Raw genomic sequence first — 15,856 nt, 5'->3', positions numbered from 1 at the left:
AAAAAAAAAAAAAGATTTCACTTATTTATTTGAGAGAGAGAGAGTGAGAGAGAGAGTGTGAGAGTGGGGAGGATCAGAGGGAGAAGCAGATGCCCGTTGAGCAGCGAACCTGATGTGGGACTTGATCCTGCGACTTCGGGGTCATGACCTGAGCCAAAGGCAGTCGCTTAACCAACTGAACCACCCAGGTGCCCTCTCTTATGATTTTTTTTTAAGTTTTTATTTATTTATTTATTTGACAGAGAGAGAGAGAGAGAGATCACAAGTAGGCAGGAAGGCAGGCTGAGAGAGAGGGGGAAGCAGGCTCCTTGCTGAGCAGAGAGCCCAATGTGGGACTCGATCCCTGGACCCTGAGATCATGACCTGAGCTGAAGGCAGCAGCATAGCCCACTGAGTCACCCAGGCTCCCCTCTTGTGATTTTTTTAGTAACATTTTTTTCCCTTTAACCTAGTTTATTGTAAGAATACAGCACATAATACACATAACACACACAAAGTATGTGTTAATTAACCATTTATGGGAAGGCTTCTGGTCAATAGCAAACTATTTGTAGTAAAGATTTGGGGAGCCAAAGTTATATGGGGATTTTTGACTGCATAGGGGGTCAGTGCCCCTAACCCCTGTGCTGTTCAGGGGTCATCTGTACTAAAGAGTCAGCTAACAGCATGCACATTACGGTTCTAACGGGCTCTTTAGGAGAAAGCTCCCATGGGGTTTCCTATGACTCCAGACACCACAAGAAGATTCTTTTAAAGTCCCAGTTCAGGCAGGAGCGGAAACAGCTTCATGGGCCCAGGATTCAGCACCTTTCATCACCACGCCTGCCTTTCGATGCCTGCCCTTGCCTTTACTCCACTCCTACCAAAAGGACAAGTACAAATGCCTCTGAGAAATGTACTTGGTTTTCTGTTATTTCAGCCTGGAGCCCAAGTCCTTAACATCAGAGAGTGGGAGGAAAAGAAGGGACTCAAGTCGTGTGGTTTGGTGTCCATGAATTAGAGGGTGCAAAGGGTCCCCGAACTGATCCAAGGACATAGAAACAAGTTTTGTGCCCTTGAGCCCTTTTTGCCTCCTGGCTTGGTTGACGACAGCCCAGTCAGTCAGGATGTTCAGGGTGAGCACCGAACAGACCCCCTCCCCTCTTCTCCGGAGTGGGCCAGCTGCAGCCACCCCATAACATCAGCCTCTCACCCTCAGCCTACCAACCACTCCCTCCTGCTTTTGAACTTTAGGGCAATTCTCAATGTGCAGCATCAGATCCCTGGTACCTGGCCTCCTACTTTCAACTCAGCTTTGTGGTCTTGGTCACTGTTCCTCAGGACATGAATTCACATCTGTTTTTTCCAGACTGGGTAGGATGAGCCCTGAATAACTCAGACTAGTCCAGGCCTCAGCAAAGCTATGACCTCGGGGGAGGGGGGTTGCTTCTTCTCTCCATCGGATTTTCCTTTCCTGCCCAGAGCTCTTCCCCAATGCTACTCTGCCTTCCTATCCCACTTAACTCAAACCCTCCTTCTTATCTCCCTACCAGAACAGCTCTCTGGAGAAATCCAGGTATCTTCATCTGTATTCTGATGCAAGCCAGTGTCATCTGTCCCAGGAATTGACTTTAAATCCGCTCTCCTGCCGCAGAATAGAACTGTAAGTCCTAAGGCATGGGAGGGGGCTGGCTGCGCCAGGGCCGGTCACCTTCTGGTTGGGTGGGCCTCAGGCAGTCAAAGCAGGAGTGAAATTAAAAGCACTTAACAGCTAAGCACATGCTTGGCCCTCCTGAGACTCAGCAGGAATGTTAGAGACAGGACTCCCTAGTGTTAGCTGTCTGATTTGCAAGGTTGACTGAGCTATGATATTTGTGAATCCATTTAACAAATATCCATAGCGATCCAACTATGTGCCATACAGGGTGTAGCCCAAGGGAATGCAGCAGTGGACGAGCACACGAAATCCCTGCCCTCACAGAGCTTATATTCTAGAGAGGGAGACGGCCAACCAACAAGGAAAACAGTTAAAAATATGGCTCATGACAAAGAGACGAAGGGGAAGGGCAGTTAGGGGGCTACCTACATGATCCAGGGGGAAGACGATGATGACTGGGGCCAAGGTGGGCATTGGCAAAGGTGACAGGTACTTATATTCTGGATGTGTGGTAAAGACAGAACACATGGGATTTGCTGGTGGACCCAACACAGGGTATGAGAGAAAGGAAGGAATCAAGAATGAGTCTAAGAGCTCTGGCCAGGGAACTGGAACAATGGACTTCTACTGGCTGAGATGAGGAAGACTGTGGTGGCTGTGCGTGAGTAGGGGTAACAGCCAATTATTTATTCATCCATTCACCCACTACTTATTGGGCTTGGCAGTGTGCTAGGGCTGATGGGAGAAGGTGAGTAATTAGTGACATGGGCCATCCACTCATCACCCTAATAGCCCAGTTGGGATGAGGAACTTTAATCCAATAATCATACAACAAATGCATAAAAATCAGCTGCTGAGAGGTCAACACAGGAGAAGAATGCAGATTTTGGAGGATATGTTGCAGGAAATGTAACTAAATCAGGAGGGGGATGCTGATTGGGGAGGGGGAGATCAAGGGGTGATATGAAGGATGAGTAAGAGTTAACCTGGTGAAAGGGTTGATGTGGGAAGAATATTCCAGTAAGCACAGTGGGTACAAAGTCCCTGTGATTAAAGGAAGTGTGGAGCACAGGACATCTGGGGAGGAGTAGAAGGTACATAGGGTCTGGAGCATAGCAGGTAAGAGAGAGCATGGTGGGAGAAAGTGCCGGAAAGGTTGATGGGGCCAGGTCATGCAGGAGTCACGGGCCACATGCTGGTAATTTTCCATTATTTTAAAAGTAATGAGAGGTCATTAGAGTGCTTTAAACAGAGGGAGAAGCTGGTCCAATTTGCATTTTGGAAGATCAGTCTGGCTGCAGAGTGGAGAATAGATCGAGGAGGACCCTGGAAATGGAGAGCCAGGAGGAGGGGATCATGAAACTCAGGGGAAGGATAGTGGAAGAGTGGAGGGAAATGGACAGATTGGCACAATATTTATAAGATATGAAATCCGCAGTACTTCTCAATAACCTGGTATAGGAGATGAAGAGAGAAAATAGCAGAGCTATCATTTTAAGTTGTGAATATAAAAAGAAGCAGGAGAGGAGTGCCCGGGTGGTTCAGTTGGTTAAACGACTGCCTTCGGCTCAGGTCATGATCCTGGAGTCCCAGGATTGAGTCCCACATTGGGATCCCTGCTCAGCAGGGAGTCTGCTTCTCCCTCTGACCTCTCCCCTCTCATGCTCGCTTTCTCTCTCTCTCTCTCAAATAAATAAATAAAATCTTGGGCAAAAACAAAAGGAATGCAGGAGATGACATTAAGCAAATAGTTGCGTGTTCTTGGTGAGAAATGGAGCACATTTCCTTATCTGTGTTGCCTGGTACTGGAATAAAATCCTTGGGCCTAAAATTCTGTATATCAGGCTTGGGATATCTTGGGTAGAGTCATCTAAATCCAGAGGCAAAGTTAGGAAAGGGGTGGGATGGAGGAAGGAGGTATGAAAAGTACAACATGTAGAGGCAGACATGCCTGGGTCTGCATTGAGGAACAGCCACTGGCTAATTGTATGATGTTGGCAATATTCATCAAGTCTGAACCTCAGTGCCCTTGCCTATAAAATGAGAATAATAACATAGTACTAACCTTATAAGGCTGTTGGTGATGATTCCATGAACTAGCACATGCAAAGTGAATACCCAGGACTTGACATAGCATAAATAAATAAAAGGGTGAATGTTGTTATTATTCTTACTCTTTATGAGACCTTTTTAGCACCTTGGTTTATAATCTACTTATATCAGTTAGCTAATGCTGTGTAACAAAATGTCCCCAAACTCAGTGCCTTAAAATAACAATTATTTCCTCTCATTCTTGCTTCTGTGGATTAGCTGGGATTCTGCTGCTCCAAGTTTGGCTCAATGGGGTGACTATAAGATTTGGGTCCAGCTCTGCTCCATAGGGCCTGGGTCTCTGAATTCTCACTGCAGCTGCAGAAGCACAAGAGGACAAACCCAAATGTGCAAGCATATTTTAAGCCTCTGCAAGTGTCATGCTCACTAATTAATGATTCTGGAGAAGCAAGTCACATGGCCAAACCCAAATCCCAGGAGTAGAGAAATCTACTTCACCGCAATGGGGAGCAAAACCACATGACAAAAGGTATGGATATAAGGACAATGAAGAATTAGACACACCAGTTACTCAGTGGGTCATGTCACTCTTCAATGCCTTCTGGCTTTCCTTGAGGAATCATTTAGGATCATCAAGGCATAGAAAAATGGCTGCTGAGACCCAACTCCTTTTTCCATTCTAATTTCTTCCTTCTACTTAATGTTTTTCAGGGCTGTTTGACTTCATATTCTTTTGAAAATATTCATCAAGTTTCTCTGATGGTGAGCTACAGAAAACAACTCTGGCTGGTTGTATCAAAAAGGAAATTGAATGGAGGGTTATCATGCACCTCACAAAAACTGGCAAGTAGTTGGAGAATAAGGCTGAGAATAGAATAGATCATAGGACGGCTCTGGGGAGCCAGGCAGTAGAACCCAATCAATTCTCTTTTCTAGGCACTGATGCTGGGGTGAGGGAGCTCCAGGGGTTGGGGTACTTTTCCATCACTGTGTCCTTGTGCTTGGAAATCAAAGTCTTGGCAGAGAGAGACCCACCTCTTGGTTAGGGCAGGGAAGTCATCATGGTTTACAGCTAGCAAAGACTATTCACAATAAGGAAAAAGGAGGTTGGGACAGTGGAATGGGATGACCCAAAACAATCAGTGTCCTATTCTCAGGCTTTGTAGTCAGTGGATGTGGCAGAAAGAGCCCTGGAGTAGAGGCAGCAGGCCAGATTCTATCCCCTGCTCTGCCCCAAAATTGCTTAGAATACGAAATCCAAGGTGGATTCGTTATTCTTTAGCAAACACTTATATGGTGCTTACAAAATCCCAGACATTGTTCTAAGAACTCAAAAAGCATTAGCTCAGCCATCCTTGACTTCAAGGAATCGTTAAGGAGGGTGACGGCATACCTGACCTCACAGTTCAGTTGTAGGGATTAGATGAACAACATGTGTAAAACATCTAGCACAACTCTGACATGCAGAAAATGCTCAGTATATGTAAATTCCCTTCCCTGAGCCATCTCCCATTTTTATTCTTCCAGAGAGCTCTATGAGACAGAAGCCTGCCTGAGGTTTCAGGTATCACTTTGAGTTTCTGATCTTGACATTAGGAACAGCACCCCCTACAACAGCATTGCCCAACTGCCCACCAGAACCCAAGAGGAGGTACAGGATGTTGTAAGATGCTGGGCATCTTCAGAGTAGACTGGTGTGTGACCTCAGGATGCCCTATTATTGCCAACTTTGGTATTTCTGATGCCAGGGAAACATTTGCTACCTTTTCTATGTTCTTAGGAGTACTGTATTGCATTGTGATGATGGAAATGTTCTCTATCTGTGCTGTCCAATATGGTAGCCAGTAGCCATCTGTGGCTACTGAGCTCCTGAAATGTGGTTAGTTTTCATGGAGAATTGAATATATATTTAACTTTAATCATTTAAATTTGTGGCTAGTGGCTACCAAATGGAGAGTGCTGCTAGAGTTTTTGATGCAATGGAGATCCCTAAGGGACCCTGACACCTGGAGGGGGGTGGCAGGATGGTGTTTTAGAGAAGGACGTGATGTCTCACTTTCCATCCCTATGAGGCAGCTGCAGAAGGGTCCCTGCCCTGACAATCTCTGAGCTCTGGCTTCTGCTGACCTCTCCACCCAGGTTTTCTTAGTCCCCAGTGACAACCCCAGGCAGGAATCATCCTGCTTCAATCCGGCTCAGGCTTCTCACAATAAACAGACCCAAAGGTTAATGGAGGTGAGATAAATGGGAGACACTTGAAGAAAAATTAATTAATCTGGGGTTTCAGTTGCCCCAGAGTGACTCATCCCTGCAGAACCACCTGTGTCCTGGTTGATTTCACAGGTTGCAATCTACAAAAGAAGGACAACAGAAATTCCATATGGACCAGTAATAGTATTTAGAAACACAGAATGTCAAAGCTGGAGGGAAACTTTTACATGCTTATTTAATGAAGGGGGGAAACTGAGGTCTAGGGTGGGCAGCCTCCGAGGCTGGCTCAAGTCCCATAGGATGGAATATGGCAAAGGAGGCTGTTTTGGTCTTGCTGAAGAAGCTAGAGGGTGGGTCCCATGGAATTCCAAAGGACTAAGCAGGGGTATAAGCAGAGAAGTGCATCCAAGGTGGGTCATCTGAGCAGGATGGGAGGAGCAGAGTTGGGAAGCCAGGGAGTCCAAGCGGGGGAGGAAGAAGTGAGCCACAGAAGAAGGGACCCGCATTCTGGACAAATAGCAGAACCATCTCTAGGGCTGTCCTGGTCTATGCAGGCTGCTATAACAAAAATACCACACGCTGGGTGGCTTAACCGGCAGACCTTTGTTTCTCACAGTTCTGGAGGCTGGGAAGTCCAAGAGGAAGACACCAGCCGACTGGATGTCTGGTGAAGATGCATTTCCTGGCTGTCAGAAGGCAACCTTTTCTCTGTATCTCCACATGGTGGAAGGAGGTGAGGGAGCTCTCAGGGTCCCTTTTATAAGGACAGTATCCCATTTATGAGGCTGTACCTTCCTGACCTAATTCCCTTCTACAGGTCCCTGCTCGGAATACCATCCCCCTGGATGGGGGGTGGTTTTCTGAATATCGGAGGGCACACATATTAAATCTATAAAAAGAACCCACAGCGAAACTTTTCTGGGTGGCTAAGGATCCGTTTCTTGTGCAACTGGGACCCATTTTGAGAACCCAAGATAAGACATAGGATAGAACATAGTAGAACTTCACCCCACTTGCTGGTGGTAGTGGCCCAAGGCTCATTTCCAACTTCTCTGCCTATCTCTGTGGTGCTTCCAAGACTGTATCACCCTAGTCAAACAGGACACATATTTTGAAACCACTTCCCCATCTAGAGCTGTGTTTGACAGTATGATAACTATAATAATAGGTGTTATTTGTTGAGCACTTCTTACAAAGGGTCAGGCAGAGTGTTAATGGTTTCCTAAGCTATTATGTCACTTGATTCCCATGACAACCCTGTCAAGTAGACTTCCTTCTACCCATGTTACAGATGAGCAAACAGACTTAGGAAGACCGAACTTTTTAATCCCAGGTGGCATGGATCGTAGGTGGCAGGGAGAAATTTGAGCTCAGGTCTGTCTCATTTCAGAAGCCCCTCCTCGTGTAAGCAGGACAGGCCCCCTGGCTCCATTCAACAGACTTGAAAGTTGAAATGTCACGTGGCAGCTTGGGGACATAGTGCTGGGCAGCAGCCCAGGGTCTTCTCAGTGCTGAGCTCTCTGTTTCCTTGAAAGACCGCATTTTCCTGGGTTGGGGATCATTTTCTCTTGTGACCAGGTGACTTTACAATTTATTTCCTTTGGCAGGCAGGGGGATGGTCTCCCCCATGGCAGTCTCAAGGGCCTCCTGGACAGTGAATATTGATTTGGGGGATTAGGAGCGTGGTCTCCTCTCTGAGTCCTTTCTGAAAGCACACCACTTCCTGAGTGGCATACTCAGTTAAATTTCAGTGCCTTGTCCTTTTGGTCAGCTCCTTGTGTGTGAAGGGAGGCGGCTCCCAGCAGACAGCAGGGAAAGGTTAGGAGCTCCACACAGCATCCTCGATGAATGTTGGGGGCCAGATCCAAACGCATGTCTGAGCAAAGATTAATAGGCACATGCTTTCCCTTGATGGGAGCTGGGCCCACGGAAGGGACTGTTAATCATCTCTCCTGGGTGTCCTGCATGGGAGGACAGGCTCCCATGTCTTAGATGCTCAGGGAGGCCATGCCACAGCTTCCTATCCAGTATCCTACCCAATGCCCCTGGGAGGACTAGGATAACCCTAACTGGTGGCTTGTTCCCCACCCCTGTCACTGTGTGGTTCTTTCTGGTCCTTTCAGAGATAGAAGCTCAGATGTCACCCTTGGGTGGTGTCTTCTGCCCTCAGGGTGGGGGTAGGAAGTGGCAAGGGGCTGAATATGCCATGGGGGCTAAATTTCCACTGAGGTCAGGGACTTCAGCCCCTTTCCCAAAGGAATAAAAAGAGAGAATACTGTCTTCGGTTTGTTTTCATTTTGTTTGGCTTTATCGTGGTAAAATACGTACAATGCAAAATTCACCATGAGTGACATTTAGTACATTCACAATGTTGGGCAGCCATGACCTCTGGGGGCAAGATATTTTCATCACCTCAAAAGGAAACACATCAGTGGTCACTCTCCATTCCTTCCTATGAGCCTCAGGCTTGGACTACCACTACTCTGCTTTCAGTCTCTATGTATTTGTATAGGCTGGACATTTCTTATGAATGGAATCAAATATGGCCTTTTGTGTCTGGCCTCTCTCGCTTAGCCTGATGTTTTCCAGTTTCATCCAATAGTTTTCATGTCAGTAGTTCATTCCTTTTTTATGGTTTAATACTATTCCAGCATTTCATTGTGTGGTTAAGGTAAATTTTATTTATCCATTCAGCTGTTAATGAAGCTTGGGTTGTTTCTACCTTGTGGCTTTTATAAACAATACTGCTATGAACATTTATGGAAAGGAAGAACACCCTTTTTACCTATTTGAAACCAATCCAGTTAGTTCTGTGTTGTTAGTTTTAGCCACATGTGGATATTTAAATTGAAGGTCATTAAAGTGAAATAAAATTAAAAGTTCAGCTCCCCAGTTGGACTGATCACATGTCAACCCCTCAAAGCGACATGTAGCTAGCAGTGATCATATTGAATAGCATAGACGCAGGGTATTTTCACCATCACAGAAACAGAATTGGTAAACTTCTCTCTAAAATGTATATTGAAAATGACCGAAGGAAGTCAGTGGGTACACATTTCCAGTTATAAAATAAGCAAGTCATGGGATGTAATGTATTGCTAATCCTAAATTTCCTGTGTGAAAGGAGTTTTACTCCAACAACTCCCCCTAGATGGAAATATCAGGGAGCAGACTCCCACAGTCAGGCTCGCTGCCTCAAACGTGGGGGTCCTTCTCAGTCTCTGAGGCTGTCCGCTTCCAGAAGAGCAGGGAGACAATGCAATGGTTGAGACAGAGCTGGTGATGTTTCATGGTGGCTTGAGGGGAGAGGGCCTGCCTGGGTCACCAGGCCAGCCTCCTGGCAGGAGGGAAAGTGGGTGAACAGCGCTGACCCAGCACTGTTTAGTCAAGCAGGCACAGGCAGGAAAGCAACTAAGAAACAACTGAACCGCTTCCTGGTGTGGGGCAATCTCAGACACCCCACAGGGGGCCCCGAATGGGCTTTTAAGCATCTGGGGGGAGCACGGCCTTCTGGAAAAGTGGATGCATTCAGGGAAAGATTGACAGACCCCTTATGGCAAGCCCCTGGCCCTCCCCCAGAGGAAGGACAGGAAAAGCAGCCATGTGGGTAATAGGAGTGGGGACTGGGCAGTGTGGGAGGAGGAGTGGAGAGATAGCTGCCCTCTGGCATTTCCAACTGAAAACAGCCTGCACCCCTGTCTTCCACCCCAGGAGGCCACCAGCCACAGGAGAAACCTGGGCTGCTGTACAGTCGGGGGCCAGCCCCGACTGGACCTAAAGAAATCAAACAATTTGCTCTCTTCTTGGAATTCCATTTTGCTCACGTACGTAATCAAGATCAACCGGGGGATGCATGGGATCATTGGTTTTAAGCTCTTTTTTCCCCATTGAGGGAATTGTTTATTCAAACGGAGTCTTACAAAGAATAAAACAATTCTCACGAGGTATAAAGCAAAAAAGAATAAAGCTGCTCTGGTTAAAGATGGCGGCGGCGGTGGTGGTGGCGGTGGCTGAGTGGTGCCCAGAGCTCAGGCATCGCACCCCAGCTGTGTCCAGACTTCTCACCCCTGTGATTTCCCAGCTCTAAGTGCCCACAATTTTAAAATAACATTTGCTCTCCTACCAGTTTTGGCGGGGATATTTTGGAGCCAGTGAAACCCTGGGTTCAAATTCCTCTTCTTCCCTTTCTTTTTTAAAAATTTATTTGAGAGAGAGAGAGAGAAAGAGATTACAAATAGGCAGAGAGTCAGGCAGAGAGAGGGAGGAGGAGGAAGCAGGCTCCCTGCCGAGCAAAGAGCCCGACAGAGGGCTCCATTCCAGGACCCTGGGATCATGACCTGAGCTGAAGGCAGAGGCTTTAACCCACTGAGCCGCCCAGGTGCCCCTCTTCTTCCCTTTTCTTCCTTTTTAATCCTTTGTGATTTGGAATAAGTAACTACCCAGTTGACCCTTTCTTAATCTGTGAAGTGTATCAGTATTACTCTGCAGGAATCTTAGGAGGTTAAAATGCACCCCTGCATGGAGTCTAACAACAGCAGGTGCCCCTCATGTGTGTTCTGCTTTTCCCCCTGCAGGTCGGCCTCCTATGTCATCTCTCCCGGGCCCCCTGACCCTATCCAGGCTCTGCCCTGTGCAATTATGGGCCAGGCACAATGCTGGGTAGTTGGTATTGGGGACTTAAAGATAAATAAGACAGAGTCAATGACTTCATGGAACTCACAGACCAGAAACTGATAATTACCACACAGATGGTTTAAGGAAATGGATACGTTCAAACTTAGATGCAAGACTTCATAGTTATCATGGTTAATGTTCATTTTATAGCTCTGGGCTAAGTTTTCTGGCTTGTTTTGAATCTTATTTCTGTTGTCAAACACAAGAGCTATCTCATCTTTCTTTCCTTTATCTGCAAGTGTAACCAACATAGTTTCTGTATCTTTCCAATGTCATGACCAAGATGGTGACAAGAATTGGAACCAGAGCGAAAGCAGAGCTCTCAATCATCCTCCCAAATTAATTCTGATGTGTGCATCAACCCTGTGGTTCAAAAGTTCAAAAGTCATCTTTCCTTCCTGTGCACACTCCTACACCTTATTATTTTATAATACTTGGTAATAAATTTATTTTTGTATGCACACTCATAATTTTACATGCATGCATAAATATAATAGTTTTATAGACACATATATCACCATACATGCACATTATTGGGTTTTTTGGTCAACTTTCTTCATTAACCTTATATACTTTATCTTTTTATTTTTTTTTTTCAATAGTAACTCAAGAATCCTTTCACAAAGATGGCACCGAAGGGGAAGAAGGAAGTCCCTGCCCCCTCAAAGTTGAAGCCAAAGCAAAGGCTTCAAAGGTCAAGAAAGTGGTGTTGAAAGACATCCCACAGTCAACAAAGAAAAGATCTACAGTTGCCTACTGCCCAAAGACCCAAGACACTACTTTTCCAAGGTCAGCCCAAATATCCTTAAAAGATCACTCCCAGAAGAGAAACAAGCTTGATCCCTATGTCATCATCATAAAATTCCCCCTGACTACTGAGTCAGTCATGAAGAATATAGAAGACAACAACACACTTGTGTTTATTGTGGAGGTCAAGGCCAACACGCACAAGATCAAGCAGGTTGTTCAAGAAGCTCTATGACAGGGCGCCTGGGTGGCTCAGTGGGTTAAGCCACTGCCTTCGGCTCAGGTCATGGTCTCAGGGTCCTGGGATCGGGTCCCGCATCGGGCTCTCTGCTCAGCAGGGGCCTGCTTCCCTTCCTTCCCCTCTCTCTGCCTGCCTCTCTGCCTACTGTGATCTCTCTCTGTCAAATAAATAAATAAAATCTTTAAAAAAAAAAAAAGAAGCTCTATGACATTGATTTAGCCAAGGTCAACACCTTGATCAGACCTGATGGCAAGAAGAAGGCGTATGTTCAACTGGATCCTATGATGCTTTGGATGTTGCCAATAAAATTGAGATCATCTAAACTGAGTCCATCTGGCTAACTCTAAATAGAAACTTTTTCACCAAAAAAAAAAAAAAAAAAGTAACTCATGAAAATCACTCCAGCTTGGAGCTCCATTTCATGGGTCACCTGTCATAGGTCTAATGCACCCTGTTAAATATTTGCATAACAGGCTGTCCTGCGAAAAATGTGCCATAATTTATTTATGTATTCCTCATTGACAGGAATTTCCTTTTTTTCTGTACAAGCAATAAATATTCTTGTATATATGTCCTTACATACAGGTGCTTTCATTTTTGTGAGATAAACTCTGAGAAATGAAATGCTCCTAATTTTAGTATCTTAATTTTAATAGATGCTGCCAGATCACTTTCCAAAATAGCTGTCATCAATTATAGTTTCACATAGAAACCAGTGGAAGGAATTTCCAGTGTTTTCGTTTTTGCATACCTGATAGTTATAAAGTGATAGTTATAAAGCTCATTGTTACTTCTTTTACTGAAGTATAATTGACATATAACATTGTATTAGTCTCAGGTGCACAATGTAATTATTCAATATTTGTATATATTGCAAAATGCTCACCCCTATAAACCTAGTTAACATCAGTCACCCTGTACAGTTACAAAATTTTGTGTGTGATGAGAACTTATAAGATCTACTCTTTCAGCAATTTTTAATTATGCAGTATAATCGTATTAACTATACTCACCATGTCCTACATCACCACTGCTACTTTAATTTACATTTCCCTGACTGCTTCAGAATTATATATATTTACTGTTGTTGATCATTTAAATCTGCTCTCTTGCAGATTATTGTCTTCTTAGTTTCTTTCCTTATTTTCCTATCAGTTGTTTGTCCAATTCTTGTCAATTTGTATAAACTCTGTACATATGATAGATTTAACCCTATCTATTAACGGCAAATATTTCCCCAAATCTATCTGTATGTATTGACTTAATTTTTAGTACCTCTTACTGTATGTAAGTTTTTGATTGCTCTGCTCTGCTTTTAAAACTTCTGGTTTTCCAGGGGCACTTGGGTGGCGCAGTCGGCTGAGTCTTCGGCTCTTGGTTTCGGCTCAGGTAGTGATCTCAGGATTGTGAGATTGAGCACCATGTCTGGCTCTTTGCTGGGCACAGAGTCTGTTGAGATTCTCTTTCCCTCTTCCTCTGCCCCTCCTGCTCATGCTTTAGCTCTCTCTCTCAAATAAATAAATAAATAAATAAACTTCTGGCTTTCTAGCATCAATTTGGATGGGCGCCTTGTCTCTAGATTAAAGACATACACTCTTGCATGTAATTTTTATTTTTTTCACATTTTAAATCATTAAGCCATCTGAAATTAATTAATTAATTAATTTAGAGGAGGCTGACTGCTTTATTGCTTTGCAGGTGAGGGCAGGGTGCTCAGGAGCGCTTGGTGGGGCGGGCCAGCTTCCTCTTCATCATCACAGGCTTCTGGCTATGCAGGATGGCACTGGCTCCGCGAATGACAGCCATGCGCAGATCTGTGCGGCTCTTGTTCTTGCGGATCATGTGCGGAACACTGCTGAGGGTGGACCTGGCGTTCTTGTTGATGGTGGTCCGCGCGTACGAGGTGGCAGGTTTCCGCTGGCCAGATCTGCGCTTCATGACCACCACCACACCCTTGCCTCGGTCGCTGGCTCCATGCCCATGGTCTTGCGGTGAATCAGCCCGTTGTAGCGGAACAAGTTGCGGGCTTTCAGGTTGTTGGGCTCAGTGCTGTAGGCCGGCTTGTTCCTCTTGATCAGGGGGAAGGTGGAGCAATTCCGCACGACCATCCGCTGCAGGTGGGCCGGCATGGCAGCGGCGGTTCCTCCCGTTAGGGCAGCCAGAGACGGAAAGAGCTGAAATTTATTTTTGTTTTTATTTCTCACAAATTGAAATACCAACTTTATTGTTTTATTTCTTGCTTATTTTATAAATTATTTCTGGATTTTTTTCTCATCTAAATACTTTTTATTTATTTTTATTAACACATAATGTATCATTTGCCCCAGGGGTACAGGTCTGTGAATCATCAGGCTTACACATTTCACAGCATTCACCATAGCACATACCCTCCCTAGTGTCCAAACCCCGCACAATCCCCAGCAACCCTCAGTTTGTTTTGTAAGATTAAGAGTCTTTTATGGTTTGTCTCCCTCCCCATCCTGTCTTGTTTCACTTTTTCCTTCCCAACACCACAACCCCCGACCCTGCCTCTCAAATTCCTCATATTATATTTCTGGATTTTCTATTCTGTTTCACAGACCTATTTATTTATATTTATGGAAGTAACACACTAATTTGTTTATAGGAACTTTATAGCGTGTTGTGTGTGATATTTGGTAAGGCAAATGCTCACTTTTTTTTTTAATATACTATATATATATATATAGTCTCAGACATTTTTTAAAAATATAAATCATTAAAAAATAAAGTAAAATATAAAGCATAAGATCATTTAATCCAGTTCAAATAATCCTATTGGGATTTGAATGGGAATTATACTATATTTACAGATACTGATTCTGGGAAAATCAAATTGGCATGATACCAAGTCTCTCCATCTGAAAATGTTTTATCTGTCTCTGTTCTGATCTTACTTTACAGTTATGTTTTCTAATAAAATCTTATAATTTTCTTCACATTGGTCTTTGCCTTTCTTATTAACCTCATTCCTTAGCATTTCCTAGTTTGTGTATGGAACACTTTTTTTCATTTTCATTTGTCATATACATTGCTGGAATAGAAACCATTGCTTTTTGTATATTTACCTTGTATCCTGCTACCTTAACAAATTCTCTTACACACTTTGGTAAGTTTCTAATTAGAGCCTATTGAATTTTTTAGAAAGTCAATAATCCCCTCAGCATAAAAAGAGGACATTTTATCTTTTCTAATGTTTATAGTATTTTTTGGCTCATTTCATTTACCAGAATGAAATACTTGTGTAATTATAATGAGAACAAGCATCTCTGTCTTGTTACTAACTTCCAATCTAAATATTTTTAGGCATTTGGCATTCAGATTAACAATATCTTTATTTTTTGTTGTATTTGTGTAACCTAGTATTTAATTCTTTGGTGCATTTATTATAATTAAGTCATTATTATATTCATATTTCAGTAATTTAGTTTACTATTTTACTTAGGTTTTACAGACTTGATATCAAGTGTTCTTTAAGCATTTACTGATGGGATCACATAATTTTTCCATTCATGTATTGATACACTGGATAATGTTAGTAAACTTACAGATATGGAGCTAGTCTGCATTCCCTGAATAAATCCTACTTCAGTTTGGCCCATTTTTCTTTTGATGCATCATTAGAGGTTACTCATTAATAGTTTAGATTGACTGTTCCCTTCTAGAGCCTTAAGTGAGATTGGCCTATGGCTTTTATAAAATAGTCTTCTTTTCAGTTTTTGATATTAAAGTTATGTTGTCATCATAAAATAAATCAAGAGAGCTCTCCATCTTCTCATAGGGTCAAGAGTAGGTTATCTGACACTGACCTGCTGTGTCAGTGTCAGATAAAAATCACTTGTGACTTTATTAGGCTCTGATTATTTACTAAGTCATAGTTGTCACTTTCATAATTCTTCTACCATAATTGCTATTCAAGTGCTCTGCTTCCTCTGGTGTCAATTTTGGTAATTTGCATTTTCTAGGAAATCATCCATTTCTTCTAGATTTTTAAAATCATTGACCAAAAGTTGCATATATTAATTTCTTATATTTTAATTTTTCTTGCATTTGTGTTTTTGCTTACTTTCTTTACATTACTAAATTCTTTCTTCCTTAATCAAATTTGTGAAGACATATTTCATGATGTTGTGTTTTCAAAGTACTTGGCTTTAGACTTGTCACTCTCTCTTATTTGCAATGTTTTCCTATTTCTTTAGTTTCAACTTCTGTCTTGGTGAGTTTCCTATTCTAGATTTTTAAAAATGTCTTTTGTGTATTGGTTTTAATTTCTTGAA

General features: G+C 43.4%; 1 pseudogene; it reads right to left on the bottom strand.

The window, feature by feature from the left end:
* Positions 1 to 13,274: 13,274 nt before the first annotated feature.
* On the bottom strand, positions 13,275 to 13,690 carry LOC132013067 (large ribosomal subunit protein eL28-like; annotated as a pseudogene).
* Positions 13,691 to 15,856: the final 2,166 nt, after the last annotated feature.

The sequence above is a fragment of the Mustela nigripes genome, chromosome 3 (assembly GCF_022355385.1).
Source record: "Mustela nigripes isolate SB6536 chromosome 3, MUSNIG.SB6536, whole genome shotgun sequence".
In the NCBI taxonomy this organism is placed as follows: Eukaryota; Metazoa; Chordata; class Mammalia; order Carnivora; family Mustelidae; genus Mustela; species Mustela nigripes.
Note: the sequence above shows the minus strand (reverse complement) of the source record. Positions and strands in the feature narration are given on the sequence as shown.